This window comes from Artibeus jamaicensis, unplaced genomic scaffold (genome assembly GCF_021234435.1).
Source record: "Artibeus jamaicensis isolate MK-2021 breed Jamaican fruit bat unplaced genomic scaffold, CSHL_Jam_final contig_935, whole genome shotgun sequence".
In the NCBI taxonomy this organism is placed as follows: Eukaryota; Metazoa; Chordata; class Mammalia; order Chiroptera; family Phyllostomidae; genus Artibeus; species Artibeus jamaicensis.
This window is the reverse complement of record NW_026522016.1, coordinates 1906250-1928790: the sequence shown is the minus strand read 5'-3', so window position 1 is coordinate 1928790 and position 22541 is coordinate 1906250. Positions and strand designations below refer to the sequence as shown.

The window sequence follows — 22541 nt, the reverse complement described above, 5'->3', positions numbered from 1 at the left end:
CACCTAATTGTGTATAGTCTAGAACATTGCTTCTTAAACTTTAATGTGCATACTTAAAAATCACTTGGGGATTTTGCTAAATGTAGATTGTGATTGAGTAGATCTGGGTTTCTAACAAGCTCTCGGGTGATAACATTGTCCTTAGTATATGAAATACACTGTGTAGCAAGGATCTAAGCATCAAAATGACATAAATTCAATAACATGAAAATAACAAAATTATACACTTAAATATATAATTTAGGACACATTTATTTTCCTTTCATATACTTAGATCAACACTTTATTCTCAACTGTATTAGAGATGAACAGTGAAGTGTTTAATAATTCAGTCTAATAAAATACAGTAGCTAAAGGAGAAGATAAGCTCTTTGGCTATGTTTGCTATATGATACTTCAATGCATCTTATAAAATTCAGATCCAAACAGGATTATAAAAACAAAAGTGATCTAGGTATAATGATGAAAATTTAAGAAATGAACATCTATTGAGAATTTAACTCAGCATTTCCATAGTTATGACCACACTCAATCTTCATAACATTCCTGAGAATTATTATTACATGCATTTAAACCACAAGAAATATGTCTCAATTTAAGTTCTTCTCCAATCTTAGAAAAGTATTGAATGGCAACAGAGAAATTTATATCCAGGTCCAACTTCAGAAATATTTTACATTTCTGTAGAAATTCCCATGATAGACTTTAAATGCATTTTTTATTAAATAGGTGATAGAGAGATAGATAAATATCCCCCATATTTCCCTTCATTTCCTCCGTCCCTCTCCTGTCCTTCCTTCCTTCCTGCCTTCCTGCCTTACTGCCTTCTAACAATGACTCAGAATCTAATGTGTCACTATCTCGGGTGCTATGTTTTGTAACATGCATTTTGCTGTGTCATATTTAACTTTAAATTTTAAAATTGTTGTTCAAGTACAGTTAAAAAATGGAAAATATTAAAATAAATTTTAAAAATTAAAATGGCTTAATATCTTCACAAGTTCTCATATAGCATTCTGTACATCTCAATCAAGAAATGCATAAGGAAGGTTAAAATTTAAATAATGACTATTATTAAATGGTTATTTAGTTTTGTAATTAAAACAAACTCCCTGAAACTACTACTCTATGTATAACCATTTATGCATTCCTTGTCATTTGTTGTTTGTATTTTTAAATATTGTTTTAAAATTTTGGAAAATATAACGTAAGAAAAATCACACTGATGAGACAAACAGATCATGTGACCAAGTATTACAACATTGGCCCCAAGCAATTCCCCATGACTCCAAAGGTTCACAGTTGGAACTGTACAATCAGCACAAAACACGTTTTTTATGCTGCCCCCCCAATCTTATTTGTATTTTCTGTTTAAACATTTGTATTATATTTTGTGTTTGAAAGAGATCTGCACATATTCTTTAATGAGAACAAGTAAGAGTTAATTTCTAAGATATTTATGTGGGACACTCAGAAACAGTGATGTAGAAAGGTTAATCACCTTCTGCAAGGTTATTCAGCTTTTATATTCCCAAGGTACTTATTTTAATTTTTGGATCCATAAAATTACTTATTAAAATTATAAATACAAACTATTAGACATTCTATATTTAAAATATTTTTGAATATATATATATAACATTTATATAAGAAGATAAGAATATATATATAATATTTTAATTTAAAAATGTATGAGCAGGGTCTAATACAGTAGTTCTCAAATTGGCTACATGTTAAATTCACCTGGGGAGCTTTAAAAAAATCCCTTGCCAATTCATATTTCACATTAACAAATAAGACTCTGGGATGGGGCACAGATTTCAGTATTTTTAGTAAAGCCAGACTGGTAATTCTAATGAACAGTGAAGATTGAAAATCATTGGTCCATGAAAGTAATTGCAGAACAGAACATATGTAATCCTATATTATAATATTCTAGAGTAGTCAATATAAAATGCTCATAATATACAGTTTTCTATTAATTCATATTGTTAAGTAGCATTGGAAAAGCATTATTTCACTTTTGATATTATAAATATAGAGAAAGCAAATAAAGCACCGCCATGCACCATTTAATGGTAGGTATACATTCTGAGAATTGTTAGTTGATTTTGTCATTGTGCAATCATAGAGTGTGCTTACATAAACCTGGATGGTACAGCCTACTACACACCTAGGCTGTATGATATAGCCTGTAGCTCCTACAAAACAACCTGTACACCATATTACTGTACACAACTACTCGAGGTAAGATAAAGCATAAGAGAAAGTGATGTATTTCAGATGTGGTAAACAAGAGATGTGTATTTAGGGCTGCAACTGGTATAACATAGCACATTGTTTTACAATGAGTTTTTTGATAAGTAGAATGAAGACACTCTAAAATAATGACAAAACATACAATACATAAAACTGTAAAATAGTTGTTTATTATCATTATTAAGTACTATACGCTATACATTACTGTATGTGCTATACTTCCATAAAACAGGCAGAGCAGTATACTTTTTTACACCGGCATTACTGGAAACATGTGATGTGTTGTGTTATGACATCAGGAGGGCTGTGATGTCACTAGGTGATAGGAATTTTCCAGCTCCATTGTAATATTATGGGACTAACCATTGTATATGCAGTCTGGTTTTTTAAAATTTAATTGTTGTTCAAGTACAGTTTCCTGTCTTTTACTCCCATCCCATCCCACCCACCCCCAGTGCTCCTCACCTCCCTCCCATTTCCACCTCCCTTAGTTGTTGTCCATGTGTCCTTTATAATTGTTCCTGTGAATCCTTCTTCTTTTTCCCCTGAAATTCCCTCCCCTCTCTCCTGTGGTCACTGTCTGCCTGCTATTTCAGTGTCTTTGGTTATATTTTGCTTGCTTGTTTGTTTTGTTGTTTAGGTTCCTGTTAAAGGTGAGATCATACTATATTTGTCTTTCACCACCTGGCTTATTTCACTCAGCATAATGCTTTCCAGTTCCATCCATGCTGTTGCAAAGGGTAGGAGCTCCTTCTTTCTTTCTGCTGCATAGAATTCCATTGTGTATATGTACCATAATTTTTTGATCCATTCATTTACTGACAGGCACCTAGGTTGCTTCCAACTCTTGGCTATTGTAAATTATGCTGCTATGAACATTGTATGCAGTCTAGCTTTGATTGATACACCATTGTGTGGCATGACTGTATTTAAAATTAGTTTTCTTTGTTTACTTTGCTTTCTCATTAATTGTAGATACTAGTACAAATTTGATCCTCCTAGAAAGGTGGGGTAAGAGATATAAATATATATGCATATAAAATATTTTAATAGGAAAATGTATGATCAAGTTCTCATAAGGTATAAAACTTTATGTAGGGTATGCTGCAGTATTTTTGGTGCACATATAATATGTGTAAGTGGAACGCTTCTGAAAAGCAATAAAAGAATCTGGTGACAGTGATGCGTTTCAGAGCAAGACCTGGGGAAGTGCACTGGCAAATGGGATAGAACTGAGGAAGTGCACTGGCAATTTCTTTTTATACCAAAAAAGAATTCAAAAGAATGTAGAAACTCCTAGAAGTAAAAGGAATTTGGAAACTCCCTAGGATTCAAGGTCAATTTATATGTTTAATTACATTTCTATATATTAGCAATAAAAATATAAAACAAAAAACCTTTTACAATGGTATCAGTGAAATGAGAAATATCTGTGAATTAAACTAGTGAAATTTGCATAAAATTTTCATAATGAAAATGATAAACTATTGCTGAAATTAATAATGTCTTAGAAAATTTGGTGGTATATCATGCACATAGATTAGAAAACTCAGAATTTTTAAAAATTCCCTCTAAATTGAAATAAAGAATTAATGCAAATTCCAGCAAGTTATTTTTGAAGAAACAGATTTTTCTAAAATTATGGTTAAATGAAAAGTATCTAGAATAATCACCCAATACTGAAAAATAACAAAATTGGAGAAAGTACAGTACGTGGTTTCAAGAGTTACTGTAAAGCTACAGCATCACAAGAGTGTGGTGTTGAACAAAACAAAATCAGATATAGGAATACATGTATGGTTAAATTATTTTCAAAAGGTCCCAAATCAGTTTAATGTGGAAAGCAATGTCCTTTTAGCAAATATTGCTGAAATAATTGGCTATCCATATAAAAATATAACTTATCATACTCTATACACAAATATTAATCTGAGATGATAATAAATAAATATAAAGCTTTCAAATTACAAAAGTATAACATTGGAGTAAGCAAACATGAAAACATTAAAAATAAAGAAATATTGCTAAATTGGACATATATAAAATTCAAATGTTTTTTCTTTAAAAATATATTTAAAAATGAATAGGCAGACAATATCCTTTAAAATAAATATTTGTAGCACATATATCTGAGAAGGTATTGAGATCCTGAGAAGATAAAAATTTCCTACATACCTTTCACATTAGGAAGAAAAATACTTGAAGATATACAAAAAGAAGATATTTGAACAACAAATAAAGATTTTTTAAGTTATTAATCATCAAGGTAACGCAAATTCAAACCACAGTGAGATACCAGTACATACTCACTAGAATTGCTGTAATCAAAAAGGCTACATTAAATTTTCAAGAGAATATAGAGGACCTGGAACCCGCTACACAAGTTCTTATAAAGGTAAATTTTTTTAATATTTTATTTTTAGAAAGAGGGAAAAGGAGGGAAAAAGAGAGAGAGAGAAACATCAGTGTGTGGTTGCCTCTCATGTGTCCCCTACTGGGGACCTGGCCTGCAACCCAGGCATGTGCCCCAACTGGGAATTGAACTAGTGACCCTTTGGTTCACAGACCCATGCTCGATCCACTGAGCTACACCAGCCAGGGCCAGAGGATAATTTTTTTACACATAAGTTTTCACCCAAGAAAAATAAAAACAAATATTCATGAAATAAATATACATAAGAATGGTTATAACGGGTTTATTCATAATAGCAAACTTCTAAAATAAACCAAATTAGAATATATTCATACAATTAAAAACTACTCAGGTATAAAATATAATAAAATGTTAATGCACAACATGGAAATATCTGAAAGTTTTATGCAAATAAAAATTTACAAGCAAAAGAATAGATCCTATCTTTATGTATATGACCTCAGAATACAAGCAAAAGTAATATATGGTGATAGAGAAGAGTTGATGCTTGTGAAAGGAAGTTGACTAAAATGTAGGTAAGAAAGTTTTCTGGGGGATGGAAATGTTCTGGATCATATTTGGGGAATTTGTTACATAGTGAATAAAATTGTCAAAACTCATCAAAGTGAACATTTATCTTCTGCACACTTTAGTTTTAATTAAAAATGATTTTGCTATTAGAATTGCAAGAAGCAATAATTTCAACAATTATACCACGATACAGTAATATTCACTTAGTCCCTGAATGCTCAGGCATTTTCAGAACAGAAGGGTAGTCTGAAAGAGAATTTCCTGTTTAAAAAAATACCTTAGTTTGCCTTCAAAATTTAAATGCACCAAACTAACTATAAGCAATAGCATAGACACATAGATGATAGATAGATAGATGGAGAGATCCAGAGATTTCTTTATTTGGCACATGAAGCTACCATGCATTCATTTTATCACAGACATTTATAGCCTGTTTGTTTGCACACAATTATCTGTGCTCTGTTTCAGAGGTGATGATTTAAATAGAAATGAGTATTGGATTTCCTAAGACATAAAATGCATTTTTTTGCATCCCCTATTGTCTGATGGCTGTTTAACACAAAGGTATGTTTGGTCTTGTTCCCCCTTAATGGATACATTTGAAAGTTGAAGGTGGCACTCTAAAAAATATAAATAAACAAGTGTTTCCTTACTGATACTGACTACAATATATGCAATCCAGGTTAATAAATATAAATGATGTTTACATTCTTTATTATCTAAAACTGCATTTTCTTTGGTGATGCCAAAGCTATTATTTTAATATGTAAATTAAATGATACTTTTAGGCTTTTTATATCATTCTTTTTCTCCTGAGAATATCCTAAGTCAGTGTATGCCACTAACATGTTTCCAGTAATGTTTAATAAGCAGATATGTTATACGTAGACCTTTTATATATAACACAGTTCTGATTTTTTTGGTTAGGCTCTGTTGCACAAGTCAAAATAAACACATTATATTATTAAGCAAAATGCTAAATTCTTCAATTAACATAAAAGATGATGCTTATTGTTTGTATATATATATATATAAGAAAATAATATAAAATACTCTTTAAAATTAATATTTTAATGAATCAATAGATAATCCACTGAGTTGAAATTATGTACTGTTTCACAATTCATGTTTTGGTTATTACTTTTGAAAATGAAATATTACTTGCCAATATACCATGTGCTTTAATCCATTACTGATCAGGAAAAAAAATGGCTTGGAAATTTTCATTTTGGGGTCATAGAACTCAGTTTGCTACCAATTAAAAAATGTAATGTATTAAATCATTTTAGCTCAAAGGTAGGACAACAAATTTAGCTTGGGATTTAAGAAATGTTGGAAATAATAAACAACCTAACCCTACATCTATATGAAGTGGAGGAACAACAACAAACAAAGCCCAGAATGAGTGAAAGGAAGGGAATAATCAAGATTAGAGCAGAAATAGATAACATAGAGACTAAAACAACAATCTCAATGATCAATAGATGTAGGAGCTGGTTCTTTGAAAAGATAAACAAAATTGACAAGCTTTTAAACAGACTCATCAAGAAAAAAAGAGAGAAGACCCAAATAAATACAATCAGAAATGAAAGAGGAGAGATTATGACTGATACCACAGAAATACAAAGGATCGTAAGAAATTAGTATGAACAACTATATGTCAAGAAATTTGAAAACCTAGGTAAAATGGACAAATTTCTAGAAAAAATATGATGTCCCAAAACTGAATGAAGAAGAAGCAGAAAAACTGAACAGATTGATAACAGCTAGTAATCAAAAAAACTCCTGGCAACAAAAACCCTGGACCAGATGGTTTCACAGAAGAATTTTACAAAACATTTAGGGAAGAGCTACCTATTGTCCTTCTCAGACTATTTCAAAAAATGGAAGAAGATGGAAGACTCCCAAACTCTTTTTTATGAAGCCAGCATTGTCCTAATGCCAAAATCAGATAAAGACACAACAAAGACAGAAAATGACAGGCCAATATCGCTGATGAACATAGATGCTAAAATCCTCAACAAAATATTGGCAAACCGCATCCAGCAATACATAAAAAATCATACACCATGGTCAAATGGGATTCATCCCAGGGATGCAAGGATGGTACAATATTCACAAATCAACAAATATAATATACCACGTAAACAAAAGTAAAGACAAAAATCTCATGTTCATACCAATAGATACTAAAAAAGGATTTGATAAGGTATGGCACTCATTTATGATAAAAATACTCAGCAAAGTGGGAGTAGAAGGAGCATTCCTCAATATAATAAAGGCCATGTATGAAAGATCTACCGTGAACATCATACTCAATGGACAAAAACTAAAAGCTTTCCAACCAAGATCAGGAACAAGACAAGGATGCTCACTTTCACTTCTATTCAACACAGTATTGCAACTCCTAGCCACAGCAATCAGACAAGAAAAGCAAATAAAAGGCATCCGAATTGGAAAGAAAGAAAAACCATCACTGTTTGCAGATGTTATGATAGTGTATATAGAAAATCCTATGGACTCCACCAAAAAACTACTCAATCTAATAAATGAATTTAACAACACAGCAGGACACAAAGTCAATATTCAGAAATTGAAGACATTTTTATACACCAAAAACTAAATATCAGAATCAGAAATCAGGAAAAATACCATTTGCTATAGCAACAAGTAAAATAAAGTACCTAGGAATAAACCTTACCAAGGAGATAAAAGACCTATACTGAGAAAACTACACAACACTGAAGAAAAAAATTAAGGAAGACACAAATAAATGAGAGCATATACTGTGTTCATGGATTGGAAGAATTAATATCATCAAAATCTTCATACCACCCAAAGCAATTTATAGATTCAATGCAATCACTATTAAAAGACCATATGATCTCATCTATAAGTGGAATGTAATCAACAAAACAAATAAGCATGCAAAATAGAACCAGAGACATTGAAATTAAGAACAAACTGACAGTTACTAAAGGGGAGGTGGGAGGGTTACTGAGGAGAGAAAAGGGGAAGGGTTTTAAGGAACATCTATAAAGGACACATGGACAAAAGCAAAGGAAGGTAGGATCAAGGGTGGGAAATGGGGATGCCTGTGGTGGGGGCCATGGTGAGAGGAAAAATGGAGACAACTGTTCTTGAACAACAATAAAAAAGTTTAAAAAATAAAATACTAATAATATATTTTACAGATATAGAACATTTCAAAAATTTATATAGAACCATAAATAACCCTGAATAGGCACAACAATTTTGAGAAAGAAGAACAAAATAGGAGGGATAATAGTACCTGATGTCAAATTATATTACAGGGCCATTGTAATCAAGACAGCCTGAAACAGGCATGAGAACAAAGACATAGACCAATAGAACAGATTAGAGAGCCCAGAAATAAACCCAAGTCTCTATGATAAATTGATTGATATTCCGCAAAGTGGGTAGAAGCATAAAATGGAGTAAAAATAGCCTCTTCGACAAATGATGTTGGGAGAGCTGGACAGCTACAAGCAAAAAAGAAGAAGAAAAGAAAAAAGAAAAGAAAAGAAAAGAAAAGAAAAGAAAAGAAAAGAAAAGAAAAGAAAAGAAAAGAAAAGAAAAGAAAATTGACCACCAACTTACAACACAGACAAAAATAAATTCCACATGGATAAAATACTTAAACATAAGCAACACCATAAAAGTCTTAAAGGAGAACATAAGCAGGAAAATATCAGATTTTCCATGCAGCAATATTTTCATCGATATGTCCCCTTGGGCAAGGGCAATAAAGGAAAGAATAAATGGAACCTCATCAAAATAAAAAGCTTCTGCACAGCTAAAAGAAAACAGCAGTAAAATGAAAATGGAACCAACTGTATGGGATAACACATTTGCAGATGATACCCCAGACAAGCGTTTGATTTTCAAAATATATAAAGAACTTATATGACTCCACTCCAGGAAGACAAACAACCCAATTAAAAAGTGGGAAAAGGACCTGAACAGACACTTCTCCAAGCAGGACATACACAAAGGAGGGCCCAGAGACATATGAAAAGATATTCAGCATCACTAGCCATCAGAGAGATGCAGATTAAAACCACAATGAGATATCACTTCACACTGGTCAGGATGGCTATCATAAACAAAGCAACAAACAAGTGTTGGAGAGGTTGTGGAGAAAAGGGAACCCTAGTGCGCTGTTGGTGGGATTGCAGACTGGTACAACCACTATGAAAAACAGTATGGAATTTTTCTCAGAAAACTAAAAATGGATCTGCCTTCTGACCTGGCAATTCTACTACTGGAATATACCCATATAACCCTGAAACACCAATTCAGAAGAACCTACGCACCCCAATGTTCATAGCAGCACAATTTACAATAGCCAATTGCTGGAAGCAACTTAAGTGCTCATTAGTAAATGAGTGGATCAACAAACTATGGTACATTTACACAATGGAATGCTACAAAGCAGAAAGATAGAAGGAGCCAGTTTCCTTTGCAACAGCATGGATGGAACTAGAGAGCATTATGCTGAGTGACATAAGCCAGATGGTAAAAGACAAATACCATATGATCTCACTAACAAGTGGAGCCCAATTAACAAAACAAATAAGCAAGCAAAGTAGAACCAGAGACAGTGAAATAAAGAACAAAATGACAGTAATCAGACAGGAGCAGGGAGAAGGATAATGGGGGATAACAGGGGAAGGGCCACCAAGGAAGATGTATAAAGGACACATGGACAAAGGCAAAAGGAGTAGGTTCCAGGGTGGGAGGCAGGGAGGGGTGGGCATGTATGTGGGGCAGGGGTGAAAATGAGAAAACTGTACTTGAACAACAATTTAAAAAAAAAGAAATGTTGGAAATATGGGAGTTTTGTTGTTCTTGCTAATTTTCTTTTGTAATTACCACTTTCTGTCTTCTAGTTCAGGTAACATGATGATTACAAATAGTTGGGTAACATTCAATATTTTTTGTTACAAAAGAAGTAATTATAGAAACACTGAGGCAAAAAGAACTAAGAGAATAAGGCAGTTGCACCCCCATCATGGTAGCTCCTTGTTTTCTTTCATTTGAGATTATAAAATGTCATGAAGTTAGAAGCATGAAGTCAAAGTAACATTAAAGCTATAGTTTGTACCTTCTTTTGTAAATAAATAAATAAATAAATAAATAAATAAATAAGCTTTGTCTTCTTTGGGGTGGCAGTATAACCACCTGTTAATTATCATAGCATAATAAATATCTTTATGTATAAATCACTGCTTTCCTTTTTTTTTCAATCAATCTCATTTAGTTCTGATCCCTCATTCTTAGTTATCTTCAATGTCTCTGATGTCTCCGTAAGCATCATATGGAAATTAACACCTACATATGCTGCTTGGCAAGTGTCCTAAAGGTCCTTACTGGTTATGAATTTCACAAAAATGATGATATAAGAGAACATATTATCTTCCTTATTTTCTACAGCAGGCAAATTTACAGGCATATATTTTGTGGCTGACATGAACATAGTAAATATATAATATTGTAATTGGCTTTTTTTCTTTGGAAAGTACTATTCCCATACCAGGTAAAGCTGTTACTCCTGGATTATTCTCTCCTCTGTCACAAGAGAGAACCACATAACCCAGGAGTGCTTCTTTTATGTACACCACAGTTGGTCCATGTTAATTATGTTACTCATGTTAAAAATGTTTGTAGCTTAAAGCTGATAAACAATTATTCTTATCTACCACTAAAGGTATGGACTAGGGCAGTTCAGGGTTGTATCATGGCTAGGCAATGTCCTCAGGAACTCAGATTGTTATCATTCTGTTCTACCATCCTAAAGGCTTCCATTTCTCTTTGACACCTCCAGGTGCAAGATGGCAACTAGCACTTGACCCATCACCTTGAATGTCAAAAGGAGAAAAAGCAGAAAGGTAAAAGAATCCCTTTACCTTGAGAAAAGTTTCTTTAAACCTCCTTTTGAAAGTGTGACATAACACCTCTGCTTCCATTTTACTGGGCAGAGCTTAGTCACATGGTGACATCTATCTATAAGGGCAGCTGGGAAACATGATGCCATGTCTATATGGCAATCTGTCAACCTAAAGTTTAGGATTCTGATTCTGAGGAGGAAGTAAACATGGTTATAGGGATAAGCGGACTTTTGAGTCTCTGTCTATAAACTAACACAGCTAATTAATGCAAATTGGGATGATATCTGTGACTACTGAAAGAGATATTTCTTTCTTTTAGAGTTTGAGTGTATTGTGATGTCAAGCTGCCTTGGGTCATTTTTAAAAATACATGGAAAGCACCAGTTTCAGAATACACCAATCAAGTAAGGAACAACTTAGAAAGGGACAAAAAGGATATGGTCCTCTTATGACTCTACGTAAATACCTGAGTCCAAATTGTATTTGAAGTCAATTCCAACCACTCCTTGGAATTCAGGCAGATAATTTACTTTATTACTAGTTTGTTTTGATTTTCTGTCATTTACAAATAAAAGTCCTAGTTAATACAAACATAATATTTTTATTGCTTAAAAATCTAATGAACTTCTAATATTAATGTTCTTATCTATATGTGCTGATTTACATAATACCTAAGCTATTTCATTGGTTTATAATTGCCTGGGGACTTCCGCCAAGATGAAGGCTTAGGTGGAAGCACTGTGCCTTCTCGCACAACCAAGTTTAAAAACAACAAAGGTTTAGCAACAAAAATGCAGCCAAACCATAGAAAACTGAACTATACAGAAGTCTGACAATAATGAACCCTTCAGCCAAACTGGTAAGAGGGGCAGAGCCAGCAGCAGAGTGGGGTGGGGCAGGAAAGATACACTGGACCGACCAGGGTGCACAACCCAGGTGCTCCGGCAGCTGTGGGTGGATCCCAGGTGTGGAGTAGCAGTGGGAAGACCCACTGAGGGCCCAAGGTGGTGGACTCACTGAAGGCTTACCATGGTCACACATTCGCACGCAGTTAAACTGGTGAAGGAGTGAGCTGTGAGAAAGATCGCTCAGGCCCCAGTGGTGGGAAGCAGCAGAGGGGACCACTATTATCCCTCTCTGACCCCGCCCCCACATACAGCATCACAAACCAGAGACCTGGGTGGCCCCACCCTGATGAACAACTAAGGCTCCATCCGCTCCTCATACCTAACAGGCAGGAACAGATCAAAACATGGGTCAAGAATAACTCAGAGCCCCAGAGCCAATAAATCTAAGTGATGAAGATAAAGCCAAACTTTCAGATGCACAGTTCTAAACTCTGGTGATCAGGATGATCACAGAACTGGTTGATTTTAGTCACAAATTAGAGGAACATATGAAGGCTAAACTAATTGAAATGAATGGAAATGCACAGGAGACCAATAGTAATGGAAAGGAAACTGAGACTCAAATCAAAGGAGTGGACCAGAAAGAGGAAGAAAATGACCAAACAGAAAAGGATGAAGAAACAACAATTCAAAAAAAGGAGGAGAGGCTTAGGAACTCCCAGGACATCTTTAAACACTCCAACATCTGAATTATAGAGGTACCAGAAGGGGAAGAGGAACAGCCATGAGTGGAAAACTTATTTGAACAAATAATAAAGGAGAACTTCTCCAACCTGGCAAAGGAAATAGACTTCCAGGAAATCCAGGAAGCTCAGAGAGTCCCAAAGAAGTTGGACTCAAGAAGGAACACACCAAGGCACATCATCATTATATTAGTCAAGATTAACATGAAGGAGAGAATTCTAGAAGCAGCAAGAGCTAAGGGGACAGTCACCTACAAAGGAGTTCCCATCAGATTGTCAGCGGATTTCTCAAAAGATACCTTACAGGCAAGAAGGGGCTGGAAAGAAGTATTCCAAGTCATGAAATCCAAAGACCTACATCCAAGATTGATCTATTCAGCAAAGCTTTCATTTAAAATGGAAGGAAAGATAAAGTACTTCTCAGATAAGATCAAATTCAAGGAATTCATCATCACCAAGCCCTTATTATATAAAATGTTAAAGGGACTTACCTAAGAAAAACAAGATCAAAAGATGAACAGTGAAAGAACAGCAAACTCACAGTAATTAAGAACCACACCTAAAACAAAAGCAAACTAAGAGGACAGCTAGATCAGGAGTGAACCATAGAAATGAAGATCACATGGAAGGTTAGCAACGGGAGAGTGGGAGAAGGAGAAGGGGGGAGAAGGTACAGAAAATAAGTAGCATAGACGGCAAGTAGAAAATAGATGGGGGGAGGGCAAGAATACTATGGGAAATATAGAATCTAAAGAACTTGAGACACATGGTCATAAACTAAAGGGGGGGGATGGTGGGGGAGGGGGTGTGCAGGGTGGAGGGGAATGAAGGGGGGAAATAGAACAACTGTAATGGCATAATCAGTGAAATATATTAAAAATAATAATTGCCTGGGAAATATAAATCTCTCCACAAGAAAACCACTGTCTTTCTCTATTTAAAAGTGACTTGTAAACCCAGGGTTCCATGAAGATGGAAGATAGCATAAACACAATGTTTGAGCATATTCTTTCCATGACATATGTTATCAAAACTTCTAGTGATACTGATTTTCTGGAAAGCTGCACACCACCTTGCATTGTAAAATTGTTTGTTTAATTTGAAAGTTAATTTCATGTTATGTCTCATCCATTAGGATAAGATTCCTCAATAAGCACTTATATGTACAGCTTACTGTTCTGGGGGTGTGGAAAAAAGTATGTGGGTGCACCAGCAGTTGAAAGTAACAATGCCAGCTGCAGCTTGTCTCAGTGGAATATTGTTACTTCTGTTTTGCATTTGAATTTTCATTATTATTTTTTTAACTTTCACATAACTCTTCCAGGTAGAGAACAGAAAGGCTTATAAAGTAAAACAAATTACTAGTGACATAGTTCCTTTATCAAGAGGTGAATCTATAATAAGTTAGCTCTCTAGACACTCCAATAATGACATTTTAAAAATTGCATGTCGGTGCAATGTAATTTTCAGTGGAAATTTTTTAAGCTTGCATTATGCAGTTTTAGAAAGTGTCATATTAAATCATACAATGCCATCTTTGTGATTTTTATTTTCTTTTTAAAAAATTAAAGAAATCTGAATTGTAGCTTGATATTTGTGAAGTGGGGGGGAGTAGTTATTATCTCATCTTTTGCCAACACTCTGTATATCATCTGCCAAACTCCTGCTAGTCCATTCATAGTTCTCTTTCAACAGCCTGTCATATTTTTAGTTTTATTGAGAAATAATTCACATATATCACTGTACAAATTTAAGGTATATAGCTTGATGGTTTGATTTCTCCATATTGTGAAATAATTACCATAATAAATAAGTTCAGCTAATATGCATATTCTTATATTGATACAGTAAAAATAAAAAAGGAAAATAATTTTCTTGTGACAAGAACTCTTAGGAATTGACTCTTTTACCAACTTTTCTATATACATTGCATAGCAATGTTATCTGTGACCACCATGTTGTATATTACTGGTACTAATTTATATTATAGCTGTAAGTTTTTAACTTTTGACCAATTTCCTCAAATTTACCTTCCTCCCAACATCTGCCTATAATAACCCCAAGTTCTTTTTTTCCATGATTTTGAGAGATTTTGTTGCTTGTTTGTTGGGCTGCATTTTTGGATTTCACATATGAGTGTAAGTGAGATCATACAGTATATATCTAGGTTTGACCTACTTTACTTATACTTCCCTCAGGACCATTCATGCTATCACAAATAGTATAATTTCCTTTTTATTATTTTTAGTGGTTGAAAAACACAGCAGGTCTTCAAGTAATGTTTTAATCAATGTAATTTCATGGTAACATTCATGAGGTGCATAAAAGCTTAAACTATGTTTATATCAATTAACTCATGATAAAATTGGTTTTGTTATATATATATATATTTATTTTTTTTTTTTTTTTTTTTTTTTTTTTTTTTTTTTTTGCTGTAGTTCCAATGAAGGTATTATGGTATTACCATAATACCATACTGATAGTATTATGTAAGAACTTACTTTATTGCATTGTGGAAATACCACAACATCTTTATGCATTCATTAATCAATGGACACAATTTATTTCCATGTCTCGACTTTTGTAAATAATGATGCTATAAGCATGGAGTGCAGACACCTATTTTTTTTAAATGTTAATTGATTTTAGAGAAAGAGAAAAGAAGAGAGAGACAGACATCAACCATTCCTCTCCCTTCTGCTCCCCAAATTGAGATGGAACTCACAACTTAGGTATGTGCCCTGACCGGGATTTGAACCCTCAGCCCTTTGGTATACAGGCTGATGCACCAAACAACTGAGCCACACCAGCAAGATCATAGTACAGATATCTTTTTAAGTTAATGTTTTATTCCCTTTATGTTTCTACACTTAAAATTGCTACATTATATACTAGTTCTATTTTTTTAGGGTCCTTCAGACTCTATTTTATACAGGCTGTAGCAACTTACATTCCCACCAACAGTGTTCTTTATTATCCATAAGTGTTCTCTGTTATCCACATCCACACCAGAATTTGTTATGGATTATGTTTTTGATGATGGGCTTTCACAGGCATGAGGTGTTATCTTATTTTGATTTCATTTGCATTTCCCTAATGACTAGAGATGTTGAGCCCAGCCCATAGTCTGGACAGATTGGCTGCTGCTTGTAAACCACAAAAAAACAAAATCTCCATCATAAGAAGTATGAGTGAGGCACCTTTTCAGAGTCATTTCTAAACCCAATTATAGATTCTGGTGGTCATGTTCTAGGAATTCTACTTAGGTCCCTTTGTCCAGCTGAGAGAAAAACAAAATAAGCCACCATCTGAATTTTTTTCTAAACATTGATTCTATGCATTATTTTAAAAGCAATAGAGGCAATTTAAAAATGAGTCTACCAAAATATTTTTGAACATACAGTTGATTACATTTATCTAGTTGGTTTGATGCTATTGGTCAGAGTCACTAGACAACTGGTCAAATATCACTTTAGAGTTTTGGATAGACAACATCAGACTCTGATTCAGTAGAAGGCAGTGAGGTATTGTGCAAAAAAAAAAAAACCAAAACCTGAGAATTAAAGTCAGAACATGATTTAAATCCTGAATCTGATTCCTACTTGAAAGGGTCAAGGCCAGTTTCCCAACCCAGTGGAATGCTCATGACTCAGTTATCCCAACCCATTTGGAAGCCTATGGCTTAATCAAAACCCTCTCCCACTGTGCACAATAGACATCTGTCACCAGCCACAGTGTCAGGTGGTCAAACTGACCCTCCTATACCTGAAAACAGGCCAGCCCTTTACCTAACCCATTGTCCTGGCTCACATCCTGAAACCCTGAGGCACCAGAACAACAAGGGACTAACCCCTCCCTTTCCCCCCTCACAAACCCTGCACTTTTTCTTTTAAAAACCTAATTCCTGTCTATCCCACCCCCAGGCTACAGTTTGTCCTGACTTAGCATGCCTGTGAACAAAGCATCAAATAAAGGCATCTTCTGGCTCCTCCCATCTCTATCTCTCATGCATTTCTAACACTTCTCATGCACAACATAGGGTAACTATCATCAGTTTTCTGAAGGCTAAAAATTGATGTGCAATTCATGTAGCAGAACTGGACATTAGCTTAATAAAGAGTAAGTAGTGATAAGTAATAGCATTAATTATTAATTTATATCATATTAATAGTAAATAAATAGATAAATGTTTAGTAAGTAAAAATAAATAGTAAATTAAAAATTTCAAAAAGTGTATTTTTATTATCAACAAGTTATATGAACTTAAGAGGAAGAAAAGTGATATTATTATTTATGATTTCTATGGTACAGGCAGTGCTTTGGTCCTTTGTATTTATTATCTTGTTGTTGTAAGTAAGTAAATGACTTTACTAAAGTTTGGTGAGACATTCTCCTCATTTTACAGGCAAAGAACAAATATTGGTAACTTGCTGTACTCACACATGTGTTAAAACCATAAAGCACCTAAATGCTCTGGGAAATCACATTTCCCACCTAAAATTTTGAAAGGTTACAAGATCCCTGGGGTCTTTCAAACAAAAATGTGCTTATTTTTATAATTTGCATATATTTTTCTAAATTATCTGGTTTATAAAGCTTTTTTAGTTTAAATATTATTGTATTTCTTGGAAAATAGTTTATAAATTAAAAAATTTATATAAGATATATATTGTCTTTTTGAAAATTTAAAACAATGTAACCTAGGAAGGTAAAAAAGGTAGCTCATAGCCATGCAACATTGAGAAAAACTTCATTATGTTTTTCTGTGAAATAAATAAATAAAATTTTCTAACCCGCATATTTCACTAAAATACGTTAATGTTTTCATGTCATTAAATATTTGCATAAATATTTTATGGCTGTATAATGTTTATCTTGTGGATATAACTTAGTGTAGCAAAACTGTTCTCTAGAGTTTGATATTTAAGATATTGATTTTTTTATTTTGAATAGGAATGATACTGTTTGCCATAAAATGTTTTTTTCTAAGTATGTATGTCTTCTAAGTCAAGTATGTCAATGTGTATTTTAAAAGAGCCTTCTTTAATGGTGTCATCACATGTTTACATTGCCTTAGTGAAAGAGTCAGAGTATGAGAGAGAGAGAGAGAGAGAGAAAGGGCTAGCTTTAGGACAGATTCTCATAAGCATCAGGCTTTACACGTGGTTATATTGTTATGCTTGTCATTACATTTTTAAACTGTGTCTATTTGAAATCTTGGAGGAATAAGTTCAAAAACTTTTTAAAAGTTTTTCCATATTATTTTAATTTTTTTTGCTGCTCGATATCTCTGTAGAAAAATAATTTTAACTACTATATATATTAAAATAAATTGAGTTTTGGTGTGCTCTTTTGTGGAAGGCATTAGGAGCAGAATTATATTTTTTAAAGAACATTATCTGGTTTGGGTCAAGTTCTCTAAATCATTTATCTACTCAATATGATTTGGAAATATATACTAAATTTAGTTTAAAATGTTGAAGTCAAAAATTGACTTCGATAAATTGAATAGCAAACCATTCAAATACTTATAATTTTTTTCTTCTTTAGCAGTTTTATTTTGTGGATTTAGATGGATCTAAAATTCTGTATCTTAATATTTTGAAAAGACAGGGCACTGTGTGTGTGTATGTGTGTACCCACACACACACTCATAGATATGTAGTAAAATATATTTATATAGATATGTATATGTCTACACACATTTTTATATACACAAACACACATCATTTCATCACATTCAATGTGACCTTAATTTTTGAGGATTTTGATAATGTCAAATTTTTTCTAAGATTAATTTATTTTGTCTATAAAGTCAACTGCACTAAAATCAAATTTTTTTAACTTTCTAGTATTGTTAGTATTTTTTAGTATTACCAGTATCAAATGGTATATGTTTTTCTTATACATATTTTACCTTGAATCATTTTAAATTTTACTCAAAAATATATTGTTATATGTTTTTGTTGTCCATCATAGATAAGAATATTTAATATGCATCTAGAATGCAGTCTTTTTTACTTTCTTCTCCACATCCCAAATAACTTAGAGAATCCATAGTTCATATTATCAGCAATGCTTAGGAAAAATATTGTTTCCTCTCTGGAGGACAGAGTGTATGAAGAAAAAGCATGTTTTAGCAATACTATTGTCTGGTGGCCAATCTCACTTTCTGCTCATTCAAGTTCTCTATTCTCAACTCATTTTTATCTTCAAATACAAAATCATTTCAATAAAGAAGGTTATAGAAAGTTGGGATAATAGCATAGGCTTTATTTTTAAGGATCCAAATGACAGCATGTAAAGAAATTGAAAGAGGTTAATAAGAAGTGGAAATAGTTATGCTGGATGATGGTGACTGATGCTTGTGAGTCTTAGACTATAATCTAATTGTATGTATACATGATAGGATGGTTTTGTGTCCCTTACACACTTAGATAGTCTTCAAGATTCCCTTTTTATATTTTTATTTAAAATAAATGTAATGCACATTTATATCTGACATTAGCTGAATATAAAAGTTTGGTTGAAAATTAATGGTGGGAGCCAAAGTGGACAACTTCTTGAGCCGTTTGGCATCTCCTCAATATAGAAATGTCCTAGATTCTTGAAACCCTGAGTGATGAAGTTGTGTTCTGTTATACAGATTTGAAGCATTTAATGTCTAGAATTTTTGGTATCTACCTTATCTGTCCACACCAAGCCAATGACTTCTAAATAAAGCATAAGTGACTCTGCTTAGGCCCAGTCTGGAAGTACTTTTCCAGACATAGATGCCCTTCCCATCCCAGGAGCAACCCTAAAACACTGACTGAGAGGAGTTGATGAATAAATATCTCAGCTCTACCCTGGGTTCCACACTGTCCCACAGAGTTTTCTGGTAGAATGGATCCCTTTCTTATAGTTAGCTGTACAAGAGTATATCTTCTATTATTTTGCTTTTGTAGCTAACTTCTCCACCACTCACCTAGTGGTTTCTAGATTCACATCTTCAGTGAACTATTTGTATTCATATCCTTGTGAGTGCTGGCCCTAATTCTGGGAAAACTCAAGTTAAGAAAGGACTAACACAATCATTTATTCTACAAATATAAGGCCTTATGTGCTAGGCACTGTCCTGAGCTTGCAGAATTTACCCCAATGAACAAAAACAGACATAAATCTCTACCCTAATTGAGTTTATATGCAAATAACCAGGTGGAGATTTGAAAGACTAGCAAGAACAAAATACAATAAAAATGTATTGGAAGGTAAGTAGTGCTACAGTGAGAAACAAAGAAGAGGATAGGGAATGTGTGCACAGGGGAAACTTTAAAGTATAATCTGAAAATGCTATATTAAGAGAGTGGCCTTGAAGATTGAAAAGGAAAAGACTGGGTCATGCCATTATCTGGGAGAAAGGGCATGCCAAGGTGAAACATGACTTAGGAGAGAAATAAGCAGACCTGATGTTGAAGGTGGCTGAAGTAAAGGAAGCTTGAGCGGTGACATGCACAATAGGCAAGGCTTTGTACAAAACTTGTCTTGCTATTTCTCTTCTTCAGAGGACCACATAAACCTTTGGTCTCTTCCTTTTCTGACCAATGGATTTCAGGTACCTACTTCAGATTATGCCAAAATAAAGATGGATATTTGAAAGATTACTAAATTGACTCCAGTAATATAGAAATTTAGGACTTGCAGCTGCCATGGTGGATTCTTTGGCTTGTATATTCTGGATAATGGCCTTGTTCTCAGCTTAGGTGTTTGTGCTTACAAGGCTACAAAGATGGCATACACTGATAAAGTATATAACAGGTAGCTGCAAAACCAATTAATTCATCTTTGAAAAAATATTGAATGTGTTATAGAAAATGAAATTATGCTATGTGAAATAAGCTAGTCAGAGACAAATACAGTATGATTTCACTCATAATCAGTATCTAATGAAGAAAATAAACTGATGAACAAAATACAAATGGGGGGATGAATACATGGAACAGACCAACAGCTGTCAGATGGGAGGGGAATTAAGGGGTTTGGATGAGAGAAAGTGAAGGGATTAACTAAAAGACATATACACAAAGCACATAGATGCAGACAACTGTGTGGTATTAGTCAGAGAGAAAGGGGAGTAAGGGTAGGTGAAGGTGGGCAAAGTGGGGAGATGGGGGAATGGGGATGGAAAGAGACTTTGGGGCAATGGGCACATGATTCGGCCTGCAGAAGATGTTTTATTGAGATGTACACTTGAAACCCATATGGTTTTGTGAACCAGTGTCACCCCAATAAATTTAACAAAAATAATATAATAAAATAAAAATAAATGCATCTAATGAATAGATATGACTAGAGATCAATAACTTGATTTATGGTCTAGATTTATTGACTAGAATAACAAGTAGATCTATCATTTCAACTGAAATTTTATTTTTTATAACATCGGCATTTTAAAAATTTTATTATATTTGATATGGTAACTTCAAGTTCTCTTAATAGATTCATAAGTAAATATTTTTATGAGCAGTATTAGAATTGGTATTAGTATTTTTATACTCCAGGCTGAATTTTATAGATTAGCTTAAAAACAATAATAACAGCTAATATTTATTTATATTTTTCTGTGCTAAATCCAAGGCAAAGCCTCATTTATGTAACCCTCCTAGAAGCTCTATGACCAAAGTACATTGAAGGCCCTGGCCAGCAGGCTTAGTTGGTTGGAGCATCATTCTGATACACCAGGGTTGTAGGTTAGATCTCCCAGTCAAGAGCACCTACAAGAATCAGCCAATGAATTGATGAATAGGCAGAAAAACAAACAAACAATGTTCCCCCCCCTCTCTCTTTTCATAAGATTAAAAAATACATAGAATAGCCGAGAATATTAAAGCTCAATTTACATTAAATTAATTTTCCCAAATTTCACAGGTCTTAAACTATGGAAGGGACTTGAATTCATATCCCTGACTCCAATATCTACACTATAAGCTATTCTGAAGCTAACACAAATAATCCCCCCAAAGTTCTTCATTGTTTCTTTCTTTTGCCATTCTATACTAAGATCTAACTTCTTTGGCCTCTTAAGAAATGAATAAAATTGTATAGGTGTCAAAAGTTGTGTCAAATTTAAGTTAAAAAAAAAAACTTTAGCTGCCTTTACCATGAAACTCTGAGCTGCAACAGGTCTCCACCAGAGGGAAAGAAAGTACCCCTCCCCCAAAGGGATACTCCTGTGGTGAGTGTAATTTACACTCGGAGATAAGTAGGAATAATACTGCAAAGCTTCCAGTGAGAAGATTTGTTATTTCTAAACTATATTTTTTTTCTCCAAAATTTGGCATACTTTACATTTCAAGGAAAGCAAATATAGTTCATACATATAGTCTCTCTCTCAACACAGAACATGCCCCTTACTTGACTTACAGTTCAACTAAGTGCTACATTATCAATAAATAATCACATTAGACTTTGTCTTATCCTTTCTTTATTGGCTGCCTCGTCAGCCAAGTATTGATTTTTTCTTTTTTCTTTTTTTTTGTTTTTAAGATTCTGCTTATAGTACATGATAGTTTGCTTGGCTGTGCTCTCAAATGTCTTTACAAACTTTAATAGTGTACCTCCCTGTTAGATGTCTTTATTCAGCTTTTAATATTTTTGCTTGCCTCCTATAATAACACGGCATTTTCTGTAGAATCTTACTTATCAGAGAGATAACAGGCTATAAAAGAAATATAAAAAAACAAACAAGCAAACAATGCTTGAGCTAAATGTAATAGGAGAATTCAAATAAACATGCCAATATAATTCACATTTTAATGCAACCATTAAAACATGCAAAATATAAAGTATTTCAATG

The 22541-nt window shown here is 33.6% G+C and overlaps 1 protein-coding gene across 1 annotated transcript in view; it reads right to left on the bottom strand.

Annotated features, from left to right (window-relative positions):
• The window catches only part of LRP1B (LDL receptor related protein 1B), a 1762610-nt gene that overhangs the window by 147636 nt on the left and 1592433 nt on the right, over window positions 1-22541 (bottom strand). The window lies entirely within an intron of this gene.